The following is a 14,243-nucleotide window of genomic DNA, read 5'->3' on the forward strand; positions in this document are numbered from 1 at the left end:
TGCCTCCTGCTAATGGGTGTTATATGAAAAGGGAAAACTCTGAATTAGGACTTCTTTGCTACAGACTTCTGAGAAGTTTTGTTAAGCTTATGTATGTGATGACATTCCAAGGCAGGAATAAGCATGCTGCATTTTCCAAGCTTATTTGACCACAGAAGCTTTTTAAAAAGTTTTCTGGAGCATCTCCCAGAACTACATTCCATGGAAATTTTTGCCAGAAAACCTTGATATATACAGTGCCAACTATCAGGGTGTTTTTAAAGACTCCTTATGAGAAAAAAAGCCAAGTATGTTCTTGTTACATCAATGAGATAGTTCTACTTTTTTAAGGGGAAGGAAATGAAACTAGGAACAGTGTGTGAGTCAGGGTGGGGGCATGGTGCCAGCCTGCCACCTGAGAACCGTGCAACCTTGACAGGCCTGGTGGCCTCCCTAGAGTCTCCTGTTCTTCTTCTTCTTCTTCTTTTTTTTTTTTTCTGAGACAGAGTCGCTCAGGCTGGAGGTTCAGTGGTGCGATCTCAGCTCACTGCAACCTCTGCCTCCCGGGTTCAAGTGATGCTCCTATCTCAGCTTCCAGACTAGCCGTGATTACAGGTGCGGGCCACCACACCTAGCTAATTTTTGTATTTTTAGTAGAGATGGGATTTTGCCATGTTGGCCAGGCTGGTCTTGAATTCCTGACCTCAGGTGATCTGCCCCTCCTTGGCCTCCCAAAGTGCTGAGATCACAGGCGTGATCTACCGCGCCCGGCCACAGTTTCCTGTTTTTACTTGCAAAACAAGATCTGTAAGTAAGCACCAGGTTGCATCCCAACAGACCAAAATTCTGCAACTTCACAGCTCCTAGAAAGATCAAGAAGGGGTGTCTTTGGTAATGGGAGATAGAGGATATATGCACTCCTGTTGGGCGACAGAGTGAAACCCCGTCGTCTCAAACATTGGAGACGGACTCTTGGGGTTTCACCATGTTGGCCAGGCTGGTCTTGAACTCCTGACCTCATGTGATCCGCCCGCCTTGGCCTCCCAAAGTGCTGGGAGCACAGGTGTGAGCCACTGCACCTGGCCGGGTTCTCCCCTTTTTAAGGGCTCGTGCTTTCTATTGCGCTCACCCAGATGATTCAGGATAATCCCCTATCTCATCACATCTGCAAAGTCCCCTTTGCCATATAAGGTCACATATCTACAAGTTCTAGGAATTAGGACAGGGACCTCTTGGGATTCGTGGGTATTCTGCCTACCATGCAGGTGAAATCTATTGTTTAAAGAAGTATAGACAGTGTTGGGAAACTAAAGACTATAACAAAAAAATTCAAACTAGGCTTAATAGTATGTGAGACAAGCAGTACAAAGAGGTAGAGAAGGTTTATATGAGAAAAGAAAAAAAAAAACCCAAGAAAGGAGATAAATTACAACACAAGCAAAAGTAGGACAACACTAGTTAAAAGCTGGAAGCACGTGAATCTTTAAGAGACCGAGCAAAGGGCAAAGGTTTAGTAGGGGATTGTTGGAGTTTCCTTCTATTATATATTGTACCTTCACCAATAGAACTGAAAGTCTAAAATCATACTATTTAAAAACCAAGAACATATCAGCATTAACCAGATTGATCCTACAGGCATCTGTAGGATCTGCAGGAAAGTCACTGCTTGACTTTCAGGTGTGGAGGTGGTAGGAAGAGCCAGAGAATGGCCTGAAATAATTGCAGAGCTCCAGTGTCTGAAGAATGTATAGGAACCTGGTGAGGTGAAGGCACCCTTTCCTTTGCTTAGTGGCTTCAGGATGTGGAATGAAAAGGAACATGACATCTACATCCAGGTGAGAATTAGGCTTGGGACAAAGGGTGGTGAAGTATTAGTCCAAGGGTCAATAAAAGAGTAAGAATCACATGCAAGTAAAAAGATCCAGGCAGAGGGGGTACAATAAGAATTTCTCACTCCTGTTCCTATTGACACTGTGAACCATGTGATTTTTTGTTGTGTGGGTGTCCCGTGCATTGTAGGCGGGTTAGCAGCATCCCTGGACTCCTCCCATCTGATGCAATAGCACCCTTCCCCAGGATGTGACAACAAAAAATGTCTCCAGGCCTTGTCAAATGTCCCTGGGGGGAGGAGACAAAAATCACCCCAGTTGGGAACCACTGGTGTAGACTGAAAGGATAGGCAAGGGTCATAACACACCAAACATGGGGAGCCTGCAAGCCTGGAGAGAGTCTTTGAGGCTGCAAGGACACAAACACCGAGGGAACCTTGTAAGGGGCCTTTTGCTGGAGCTGCTGGCCTGGCTGGGAGCCACCGGCCTGGCTGGGAGCCACCAAGAGCGTCCAGCTGGTTTGCATACTCATCTGTAACTTGGCCGGGGCAGGCTCCCGGTCAGAAGAGCTCAAGTCTAATTTGTTCAGGGCTTGCACTCCGGTTGTTTTCCATTTATTATGCAAGCACAGGTTTCAAAAGGCAATTCACCTGGGCAGGTGATATGCTTGCTTGCAATATAAACAGCTTGGAATCTATTATCTTACATGGTTGTTTCACTTCATCTAGCTTCACTGTCTGTCCTCCTGACCCCTGATTTGTAGAGGAGGGAGGAAACGAGGATGGTGGAGAGACTTGGATGCAAGTACTGCCACCTCCAGCCTTTATGAGAATTAGAAAAGGTGCATCTTCGGCTGGATGAATTAGGAAAGAATGTCCCCTCAGGGAGGATCAGGAGTGGGGCTAGGCTAGGAGAGTGGATGGCACCTTATCTCCAACCCTAGCTGAGAGTGCAGAGCTGCATGTCAGCGCCTCCATAGTGAATGCCTGCAGAGTTCCTACGGGAGCAACCTCCACCATGCACACTACCTACGTCTTACATAGCCCGCGAGGCAGAGGCTTACTCATGTAAACCTTGGGGGCAGACATGACACATGGAGCCCCTGAGCTCTGAGGACTAAACTTTCTTACCAGCAGGATTAGAATTTTAGTATGACACATGGTGAGAAACAAAGGCAATGGATTCTGTAGGAATGAGTGTAAGGTGGTTTAAGAATATTCTAAAGGAGAAAAAAGCAAAATGGACAGCTAGGAGAGGCTGTGCAAGTTTGCTTCTGTGCATCTGGCCTGATGAGCCTATTCATTCATAAATTTAGGACCAAGGTGATCAACAAGAGCACTGCATTTCTGCAAGTGAGGGCAGACCTCTAAAATTCCTCCTAAGGTTCAAACATTAATGGCCCAAGGCTGTTAAATGCATCTAGTTCGGGGGATGTGTTCTACAAAGTAAATCATGAACTGCTGCGTAAATTCCTATGCACTGGTTGTTGTAGAAAAATCTTCCTTTGGTGACCTTGGAAGACTAGACATGTTAGCCCTCTTTCTACATGGGCAAGGAAGGTGTCATGCAGCCAAAGGACAAAGAAAGATTCTAAGTCAAGAAAATGCCCATTAAGTGCAGATGTGTCCACAGGTTATAGATGGAGACCTTGAACCATAGGGTCAGATTAACCCTAACATTGCAGAGTTGCAGAGGGTGAAGTGTGAATGGAGACCTACACAACAACTGTCTGATTTTGTTTCTTTTGAGACAGGCTCTTGCTCTGTCACCCAGGCTGGAGTGCAGTGGCGCAATCACGCCTCGACCTCCTGGGTTCCAACAATCCTCTCATCTCAGCCTCCCAAAATGCTGAGATTACAGGCATTAGCCACCACGCCCAGCAAATGTCTAATATTTAAATAAACTTTCTTCCATCTTTGTACTTTGGCAAATATACGTTCATAGCAAGAAAATGGGGGGAAAGTGAAATTTGTGGTTTTTATTTGACTGAAAGTTGGCAAAAACTAGAAGAAATAATTAGACTTCATTATTACACGACTGTGGGTGTTCTGTTAATGGGCTGACATGTGTGAATGTATAATAAAGACATATACAATGCATGCATTATATATTTATCCATAAAATTAATGTTTCTTGCTTTCATTTCAGGAAAATTATAATTATATTGTTATAATCAGTATTTTCACATAATTTGTGTTCTATTGACAGTAACACCTAATTAGATTACCTTTCTTGAATCTTAGCTTTTCTTTTCATTTTTTCAAATTTCCATTTAGAGAAACTGCTCTGCAGAGGCAGTAGCAATTGCAATTGTCATTAAAATTCTTAAAGCAACCCTTCAATGTGGAAATGAATCATGAATTTTATGTCAATCATTATAATTGGGTTGCATATGGTATATTGCCATTATCACAGGGACTATCACAAAATAGTTTAATTTCATCCCATAAATTGCTATCACTTATATAATGATTTTCAAGATTTCTTATAATAATATCTTAAAAATCTATACCCATATATTTTTGTGAAGGTTTGCTATGGTGTTTCAGGCTTACATGTGCAGACCTACATATGCACACCTTTAAGACTAACGTGAAGGCCAGGTGCGGTGGCTCATGCCTGCAATCCCAGCATTTTGAGAGGCTGAGGCAGGTGGATCACGAGGTCAGGGTTTCAAGACCAGCCTGGCCAACATAGTATTTTCTCTACTAAAAAATAAGTTTGTTTTCTTAAGACTTAAAATATGTTCTCTGAGCTCATTAAACTGAACATTGTATTTTCTCTACTAAAAATACAAAAATTAGCCGGGCATGGTGGCACGCGCCTGTAGTCCCAGCTACTCAGGACCCTGAGGCTGGAGAATCACTTGCACCTGGGAGGTGGAGGTTGTAGTGAGCCGAGATCCTGCCATTGCGCTCCGGCCTGGGTGACAGAGTAAGACTCCATCTCAAAACAACAACAACAACAAAAAACACCTAACATGAACTGTTGTGAATATTGTGCTAATTCATGAGTAACTCCAGAATCTTAAATTGAAACATGAAAGGAAACAAGACTCTTGCATTCAGGCTGAGAGGAAGATTTTGGAGAGTTAATTGTCTTTCCTCTTACCAAGGAGCTTCTGTTACCCCAACTCTCCTCACTCCCCAAGGCAGTGTCTGTGTCTGAGGCTAGCAGAAGTGCAACCTACAAACCATCACAGCTCTGGATGTTGTTACCTTTTGTTTGGAGAACACAGGGCAGAAGATTTAGAGGTCCCCTGGGACCTAAATGATGTTAGTCATGAGTGATGTTCAGGGTTACAAGTTGCACTGAGCCAGTGGTGAATGTGAAGTGATCGAGGACCTTCTAAAGTGAGGGCCCAGGACCACTTTACCCTAGTCCTTGAAGGCCAATGCTGCGCCCCTTGCTAAATAACCCTACGAATATCACTGCAGTGGGTTGAATGGTGTCTCCCATTAGAATGTCCACGTTCGAATCCATGGAACTTATAAATACAATCTTTTTTGGAAAAAGAGGCTTTGCAAATGTGTTAACTTAGGAATCCTGAGATAAGCTCATGCTGGATTACCTGTGTGGGCCCTACATTCAATAACAAGTGCTTTCATAAAAGACAGAGGGGAGACGGAGAAGAGGAGAAGGCCACATGATTACAGGGGCAGAGACTGGAATGACTCAGCCACAGGCTGAGAATGAGAGTCAAGTTATAGCCTTCAGAGGGAATAGGCCCTGCTCATAGCTTGATGTTGGATTTCTGGCCTCTGGGACTGTGAAATAATAGGTGTCTGTTGTTTGAAGCACCAAGTTTGTGGCAATTTGTTACTGCAGCTACAGGCAACTAACGCTGAAGATAACAATGACTAATAACCATGAGCATTTACCATGTCATTTGACAGTGACTAATAACCATGTGCCAGGCCCTCTGCAAGCCCCTTTTACAAGCATTATCTCATTTGAATCTCACAACAGCCTCATAAGATTGGCATGATTATTCACCCCAATTTACAGATGAGGAAACTGAGGTTCAGGGGCAAGCAGTTTGCCTGAGGTCACATGGCTAGCAAGTGACTAAGCTGGGATCTGAACCTAGATCTGTCTGACGGTAAGACCTACTTGAAGCACACGCGAAAGCCTCGCTGCCTGGTCACATATGGAGCTGTTATAGACAAACCCTATTCTTGGTGGTTCCGGGTTGATAGTTCTGTGTTCTTTGGCCCCCTACTTAAAGGGTGGTCCAAATCTTTTAGCACTCGCCCCCGCAACCCTCAGCTCTGTACCACCCCTCAGAAGTGATACATAAATTATAATCAACCTTTTATCTAACTCAGAAGACCAAGGAAAAACTTTCCTTGCTATAAAGAAACATTTTAGCCATGCTTAGTCACATACATTTCTTTGCAGCTATTTCGCCTCTGGGTCATTCGGGTTTATTTGCACATGTTGCCAAATGAATCAGAAATCTTGGGAAATGGTCTTTGGAGAAGGACAGCGATCAGAATGATTTTTTGTTAGTTTCTTCTCCCAGGAGAAACTTTTAGTCAGAAATAAGTTTGTTTTCTTAGGACTTAAAATATGTTCTCTGAGCTTATTAAACTATCAGAACATGAAGTCTAGACTCTGGTAATAGTATGAGTTAGAAAGGGTTTCTTTCCTTGTCTATCTTTGTCCAGTCTATTGGGAACTAGAAGAGATTGTTCCCTATCTACTGGCCAGCCCAAAGACTGTGTGTGTGTGTGTGTGTGTGTGTGTGTGTGTGTGTGTGTGTGGCAGCGGTGGGCGGCGGGGGAGGGGGGTCTGGATGAGGTGGTTACGTTTATTTTGTTACCTTTTATTTTCTTTCAAACAAAATCTACACCCCATTTTACAGGTGGAAACATTGAGTGTTTTGGTGACTCTAAAGGATTTTCTCCATGGTGACTCAACTATGCAGACTTATTACAAATGCTGCGCTTGTCCTCTCAAGAAATCATTCCATTTAGTGAAAACGAGAGCTGTTATACAATGAGTTTTGAGGCTAATTTTAAAGCAAGTCATGTGTCCCTCCCATTGCTCTGACCCAAATATGAGACAGGGATTCAAAGTTGCACACAAAGAAAACCCAAATCAATCAGGAAGCTCTATATGAACAATTTAGTGGGTTACGGGAATGCAAGCTTCATTTTTCAGCCACTGCAATGCTTCATCACTTGACATTTATTTAGTGTTCCTGTTAGTGCCTGGGAGACTGCTGGGAAGGAACCTTGAGTCCCAAGGTGGAACCTGGGACTGACCTTGGGTCACTTGTTCTCTCTGCACCTGGGTTTCCAGAGCAGTAAAGAGATGCTGTTCTAACCTGTCTTGCAAAAATGCCTTTGTTGGGTGCTAACCAACCACTGCTAATAGAGGTTTGAAGCCATGGTCAGGAGCATTCTCTTGAAGGCCGACGGTGAAGGGAAAGGATAGAGACAGGGTTGCAGATAATCCTTAATGCAGCCAGGGCTGAAGAGGGTTGGTGCAGACCGAAGGTGCCAGCTTAGACAAAACGAAAGTTCACCCCTAATTTCATTTGTCTGAACCCTTTCTTTTAATTTTATGCAATCACTGGGCCCTGGGGAGCTTTCTTCCTCTCTTATTTCTTCAAACCAAAACCCGTTCCCAGGAAATAATCTGATAAATTCATTTGCATCACGGAGAATGGACAAACTGTTATCTTCTGCAAGCCCTCACATGGAAAGTCTTAAAGCAAAAGTAGTGTGTCAGTGTGTAATTCCAGGCAACAGAGAAGATGGGGAAGAGAGGTGAAACCTGTGCTGGGGCAGGGAGTGTCGAGGGTGGTCAGGAAAGTTAGGGTCCCAGCAGGACAGGCATTGCCAGAAAGGCAGGCAGAAGTCATCAGCAAGGTATCCAGTGCCTGATGAAGCAGACCATGAAGCTAAGGAGATGAAGAGCAGAAAACCTTGAACAAAAGCTCATATGGGAAGCTATTTGCTTTTTCCCCCAAGCAAAAGATTCAAGAAAAGCAAATGCGTGTATAAAACGCATTCATTCATTCATTCATTCATTCATTCATTCATTCATTCATATAAAATTGTATTTGCTATGTTCCAGGTATCAAAGGGATAGCCAGGAAAAAGAGAAAATCTCTGTCTGCACGGAACTTTCTCTCAGGCTAGTAGGTGAAGCTAACAACAAACAAATAATTTCAGGTGGTTGTAAGTGTTTTGAGAAAAAGTAAAACAGGGAAAGGAGATGAGAGGGTGATGGAGCTGGATGAGGGGGTTAGGAAAGGGTTCTTATGCATGGCTGCCTGAGTTAGCAAATAAAAATACAGGACACCAGGTAAATTTGAGTTTTACATAGATGACAAATGCTTTTCCTTTTTCTTATTTCAATAGGTTTTGGGGAACAGGTGGTGGTTGGTTACATGGGTAAGTTCTTTGGTGGTGATTTCTGAGATTTTGGTTTACCTATCATCCAAGCAGTGTACACTGTACCCAATCTGTAGTCTTTTATTGCTCACTCCCTCCCACCCTTCCTACAGGGTCCCCAAAGTCCATTGTATCATCCTTATGCCTTTACATCCTCACAGATTAGTTCCCACTTATAAGTGATAACATACGATGTTTGGTTTCCCATTCCTGAGGTACTTCACTTAGACTGATGGTCTCCAATTCCATCCAGGTTGCTGTGAATGACATTATTCCATTCCTTTTTATTGCTGAATAGTATTCCATGGTGTATGTGTATATACATATAATGTTTTCCTTTTTTTTTTCTTTTTTCTTTTTTTTTGAGACAGAGTCTCGCTCTGTTGCCCAGGCTGGAGTAAGTAGAGTGGCGCCATCTCGGCTCACTGCAACCTCTGCCTCCCAGGCTCAAGCCATTCTTCTGCCTCAGCCTCCTGAGTAGCTGGGATTATAGGCAAACACCACTGGGACCAGCTAATTTTTGTATTTTTAGTAGAGATGGGGTTTCATCATGTTGACCAGGCTGGTCTTGAACTCCTGACCTCAAGTGATCCACCTGCCTTGGCCTCCCAAAGTGCTAAGATTACAGGGTTGAGCCACTGCACCCGGCCCCCTATATACCACATTTTCTTTATCCACTCATTGATTGATGGGCATTTGGTCTGGTTCCATATTTTTGCAATTGTGAATTGTGCTACTATAAACATGCATGTACAAGTGTCTTTTTTGTATAATGACTTCTTTTCCTCTGGGATACCTAGTAGTGGGATTGCTGGATCAAATGGTAGTTCTACTTTTGGTTCTTTAAGGAATCTTCACACTGTTTTCCATAGTGGTTGTATTAGTTTACATTCTCACCAACAGTGTAAAAGTGTCCCTTTATACCACATCCATGCCAACGTCTATTATTTTTTGATTTTTTGATTATGGCCATTCTTGTAGGAGTAAGGTGGTATTCCATTGTGGTTTTGATTTGTATTTCCCTGATAATTAGTGATGTTGAGCATATTTTCATATGTTTGTTGGCCATGACAAATTTTTTTTAGTATCAATATGTCCCATGCAATATTTGGGACATACATGTGCAAAAATATTACTCATTTATCTGAAATTCAAATTTAACTAGATGTCTTGAATTTTATCACATAACTCTCTCTACTCCCATGAGGCCCCCATGAATGAGGTGAGGTTGCATCCCAGGACATAACAGTAAGCGCAAAGTTTTCCAGGCAGAAATGATCCTAGTTTGCTTAGGAAGAAACCTTGTGGGGCTGAAATAGAGAGAATAGGGATGGGGAAAGGTGGGGGTTTAGGGGTGATAAAGATGACCCAGTGGAGGTGGCCACGGGCTAGATCTTGTGGGGCTCCAGGCAAGTGTGAAGTGTTTGCATTTTATTCTGATCTTTGGAGTTTTAAAGAAAACTCTCAGTATTCATTTCCATGAATTCATTTCCATGAATGCGAAGTATTCATTTCCATGAATATTCCAATATAGTATTGTATTTCCCAAAGCAATCTCCACTGACCTTAAGAACAGATTTTATGATGGGAGAGAGTAGGTGCCTCTGCCCTGGGAGAGAGTGATATCCCCTCTAACTCCACCTGACCTCTCTTTTCTCCCTCCACCCCGTTCACATTTTCTTCATTTTTCCTAACGCCATTTCACAAAACCTTAATAAAGGAGCTTAAAATGTTACTGGGAGAAAAGACTTAGGGGCTCGAATTCTTACTAGACGGTAAATTACTACTAGACTGCATATAGTATAGATTAGGTGAAGATGAAAAAATAATGAAAAAGGGAAATTTGACAGTGCTGGTCAAGTGCTGGCAGCTTGGCTAGTTTGCCTAGCTGTGACCCTGAGAGTGAGAGTGTTTGCTGAGTAGAGATGAAATCCAGTTCTCCCATTCTCTGTGGTGAGATGGCTAAGAAGTTCTCATGGAAGGGGAATTCATTGGGAACCAGGCTGGATGGGAACTGATACTGCCAATGGCAGAGTAGTCAAAACAGTTAGCTATAAAGCCCACACTGTTTTGGAAAAGGCTGAACTTGCATCCCTGCCGCAGACCTCAGTGGGCTCCCATCTAATAATGTTTCCTGCCTCCTCTGCCTTTTGCCTCAGTTGATCGTGGATGACTCACTGCTCATCTCTGGCAGTTCGCTCCTTGCAGGGATTTATCTTTCTGAACCAGCCTCCTTTCTGGCCTTCTATTAAAAAATACTCTATGTTGAAAGAAGAGTCTTGACTGTATATTTACGAGAGAGTTTCTCTACCTTACTTTTCATGCAATGTGGGATTTTTCATACCTAATAATACTGGGGTTTTTTTTTTTTTTTTTTTTTTTTTTTTTTGAGACAGGGTCTCACTCTGTAGTCCAGGCTGGAAGTATAGTAGTGGATCTTGGCTCACTACAACTTCTGCCTCCCAGGCTCAGGTGATCCTCTCACCTCAGCCTCCCAAGTACCTGGTACGTGCTATCACGTGCTAATTTTTGTTGTTTTTTTGTAGAGACAGGGTTTCGCCATGTTGCCCAGGCTGGTCTTAAATTCCTGACCTCAAGTAATCCACCTACTTCGGCCTCCCAAAGTGCTGGGATTAAAGGCATGAGCCACTGTGCCCAGCCCTAATAATAATCTTGTTAGCTAAACAGAAGAGTGACCATGCTCTCCATCTTACAGATAGGGAAAGGGACTGAGGGAACTGACTCGCCTCAGGTTTCAAGAGTAGTAAGTGGCGGAGCATAAATTTGGACCTCTTATTCGTCTTTTCTAACACACTAGGGGTTGTCAATTTCTTTGAAAAATATTTAATAACTTGAGCAAGATTGCACGGCTTCATGCCTCCCTCTAAAATCAAAAAGTTCTTTTTCTGTAGAAACCAAGAGCAGTATCTACGGTGGAAAGAGCTTTGCTCTCATTTTTTAAAAAAGTGTTTATTTCAAATAGATTGAATCACTAGGTGATGGGCTAACTGATTCTTTCAAAAAAATTTAATGACCTCCCCATTATACAAACAATTAATGTTTATCGCAGTAACTTTAAAAAAGTTAGAAAGCCACAAAGGGAAAAATTAAAACCACGTATAATTCTCCCACTCACATAAAATTGCTATTGACATTTTGATATGGATTCTTCCTTTTTCATACACATGTAAATGTAGTTTAACAAATTGGAATAAATGTGCTATAAAATGGTTGATAATTTTCTTTTTTTATTTAATGATATTTCCATGACCATTTTCTCACATTGTTAAATTGTTTCCAAAATATGTTTGATCAGAGCATACTGTCTAACCTATGAATGACACATCTACTGCACATAACCTATTGGTACTTTGAGATTATTACCCATTTTTTTATTATTATAAATAACACTACAGGCTGGGTACGGTGGCTCACACCTGTCATCCCAGCACTTTGGGAGGCTGAGGTGGGCAGATCACCTGAGGTTGGGAGTTTGAGACTGGCCTGGCCAACATGGTGAAACCCCATCTCTATCAAAAATACAAAAATTAGCCAGGCATGGTGGCACACACCTGTAATTCCAGCTACTCGGGAAGCTGAGGCAGGAGAATCACTTGAACCTGGGAGACGGAAGTTGCAGTGAGTTGAGATTGTACTACTGCACTCCAGCCGGGCCACAGAGCAAGACTCCATCTCAAAACAAAAAGCAAACAAACAAAACAAAACAAAGAAAAACACAACCAAAGAACGACCCTGCAATGACCATCCTTGGTCTTATAAAAACTTAGTGTTGTTTCCACTCAGTGATTTGTCTAGATCTTGCTTGGAGAAAAAATAAAAAAATGGGTAACAAACAGAGAAAGTTAATACACATTAGTTTGATTTTTGTCTGTTGGAGAAGGGAAAAGAGCGAGGCCACTGATTTCAAGTGTCTCCTCTGTAAAGGTCATTTCCTCCCCCGTACTCTTAGTTCTATTTCTGCTAACTTGGCTCTTGCACTATCATCCCTGTAGCCTCTACAGTTTGCCCCAGCTTTCCATCCTGCCACTGCCTTCAGCTGCAATTCTTTGTTTTTGCCCTACTCATCACCTTGGAACCTATGTCCTGGGTCTCACCAGCTGCTGATGGATGTTTTCTGTCTCTGCTCAGTGCCTGAAAACTTATTTCTCAGGGCAGCCAATGAAGGATCCTTAACACAATATCTGGAGTCATGCCCATAAAGCTCTTTGGCAAATCATTGCCCTGTTTCACCTGTGGGCGCATCCCCACAACCCCGGCTAGCATTGACCTCGTGGGGAGGGTAAGAAGCTTAGGGATTATTCCCAGTATTTTGACTTACGGATTTCTTTCATTTCCTCACTGGACTGAGCGTATTAGGAGCTGTTTGTTAGTTCTAATAACAACTAGAAAAACTGTGGTGATCATTAGTCCCAAGCTATAATTTGAAGAACAGTTAGCAGAGGTCATAAAATCAAATAAAGTTACACTGAGTGCCTTTAAAAAAAAATCTCATTTGTTGCAGGGTTCTAAACATAGTTTCCAGTGCCATCCTTCACCTTCACCATTATTTTTGTCTTCAGTTCTAAATGTGAAAGGTACAGAACAGCAGAATTTATACATTAACTTTATAGGAGAACAGAAAGCTCATTAATTCTTAACATTGGTGGGATTTGATGTTCACCATCATATGCTCTGTTCCAAAATATGTCCGGGTCCTCTTTTCTGAGATGATTAAGATGTCCTATTGACAACCTCAGGGCTATTAAAAACACAGTGCCCTTCACATGTGAGATAAGGTTATAGCTCCCACAAGGGAGGGTTTGGGCAACATCAACATTAATCATCTCATGTTCATTCATTCACAAATTCATTTATTCCAATATTTGAGACTCTCCTATGTGGCAGGCAAAAGAAAAAGCCCTTGATTTCAAGGCAGACAACCAAATGTAGATACAACACAATGAAAATATTACAGAGAAAAATAAAGCCAAGTCAAAGAGAGTTATATGTGGGGAGAGATGTGGGGGGTGATATTTTAGATCTGGTAGTTGGGGAGGCCTCTCTGGGGAGGTGGCATTTAAGTGCAGGGACAAGCCATGCAAATAAATATCTGGGGATGAGGACAAAGGCCTTGAGATGGAAGTGGCTCCTCTAGAGAACCAGGCAAGAGGTGAGGGCAGCTGAATGTGGTGAGCAAGGAAGAGGATGGGAGACGTGAGAGGGGTCAGGGCCAGCTCCAGGAGCCTGTAGGCCATGGAGAGACATAGGCTTTTATTCTCTGCAAAGCAACTGCCTAGAGGTGGCCCTGAGACACAGGCAAGCTAGTGACCTCAAAGGGGCCTTGGTCCTGCTCCATCCCAAGAGCTGATTCACTAGACTTTTGCGGTCTCTGACCCCAGCAGCTACAACCTTGGATTCCCAGGAAACTGGAAGCATTTAGTTAGGGATTCTGGGGAGAACCTGTGGGTCCTGTGGTAAGGTCCCTGTGGCAAGGTCCCTGTGGCTGCCAGACCCACCCTCCTGGAGGTTTTATGATTCAGATGAGCTGCTCTGGCACTCTGGGTCCACTAGAACCTGATGGGATTTTTAACAGAAACATATTTTATTCCCACTGTGCCACGGGCAGGCTTTTATGGCCTCATGTGACCATTAACTGTTGCGTGGGGATCATAATTCTTTCTAAGAGACCCCCCTGGAGACCATATGATCTGTATCTATTTTCTTGAATCCTAGAACCATGCTGAGGTTGAGGAGGTTAGGTAACTTGACAAGGGGACATGGTTATTGAGTGATGGCAGGATTTCAACTCTGATCTAATTGGCTGGTGATATGGTTTGGCTCTGTGTTCCCACCAGAATCTCATCTTGAATTGTAATCCCTATAGTCCCCCACGTGTTGAGGGTGGGACCTGGTGGGAGGTGACTGGATCATGGGGTCAGTTTCCTCCATGCTGTTCTCATGATAGTGAATAATTTCTCATGAGATCTGATGGTTTCATAAGAGTCCCTTCCCCCTTCACTTCCTTCAC

Source organism: Chlorocebus sabaeus, chromosome 17, assembly GCF_047675955.1.
Source record: "Chlorocebus sabaeus isolate Y175 chromosome 17, mChlSab1.0.hap1, whole genome shotgun sequence".
Lineage (NCBI taxonomy): Eukaryota > Metazoa > Chordata > Mammalia > Primates > Cercopithecidae > Chlorocebus > Chlorocebus sabaeus.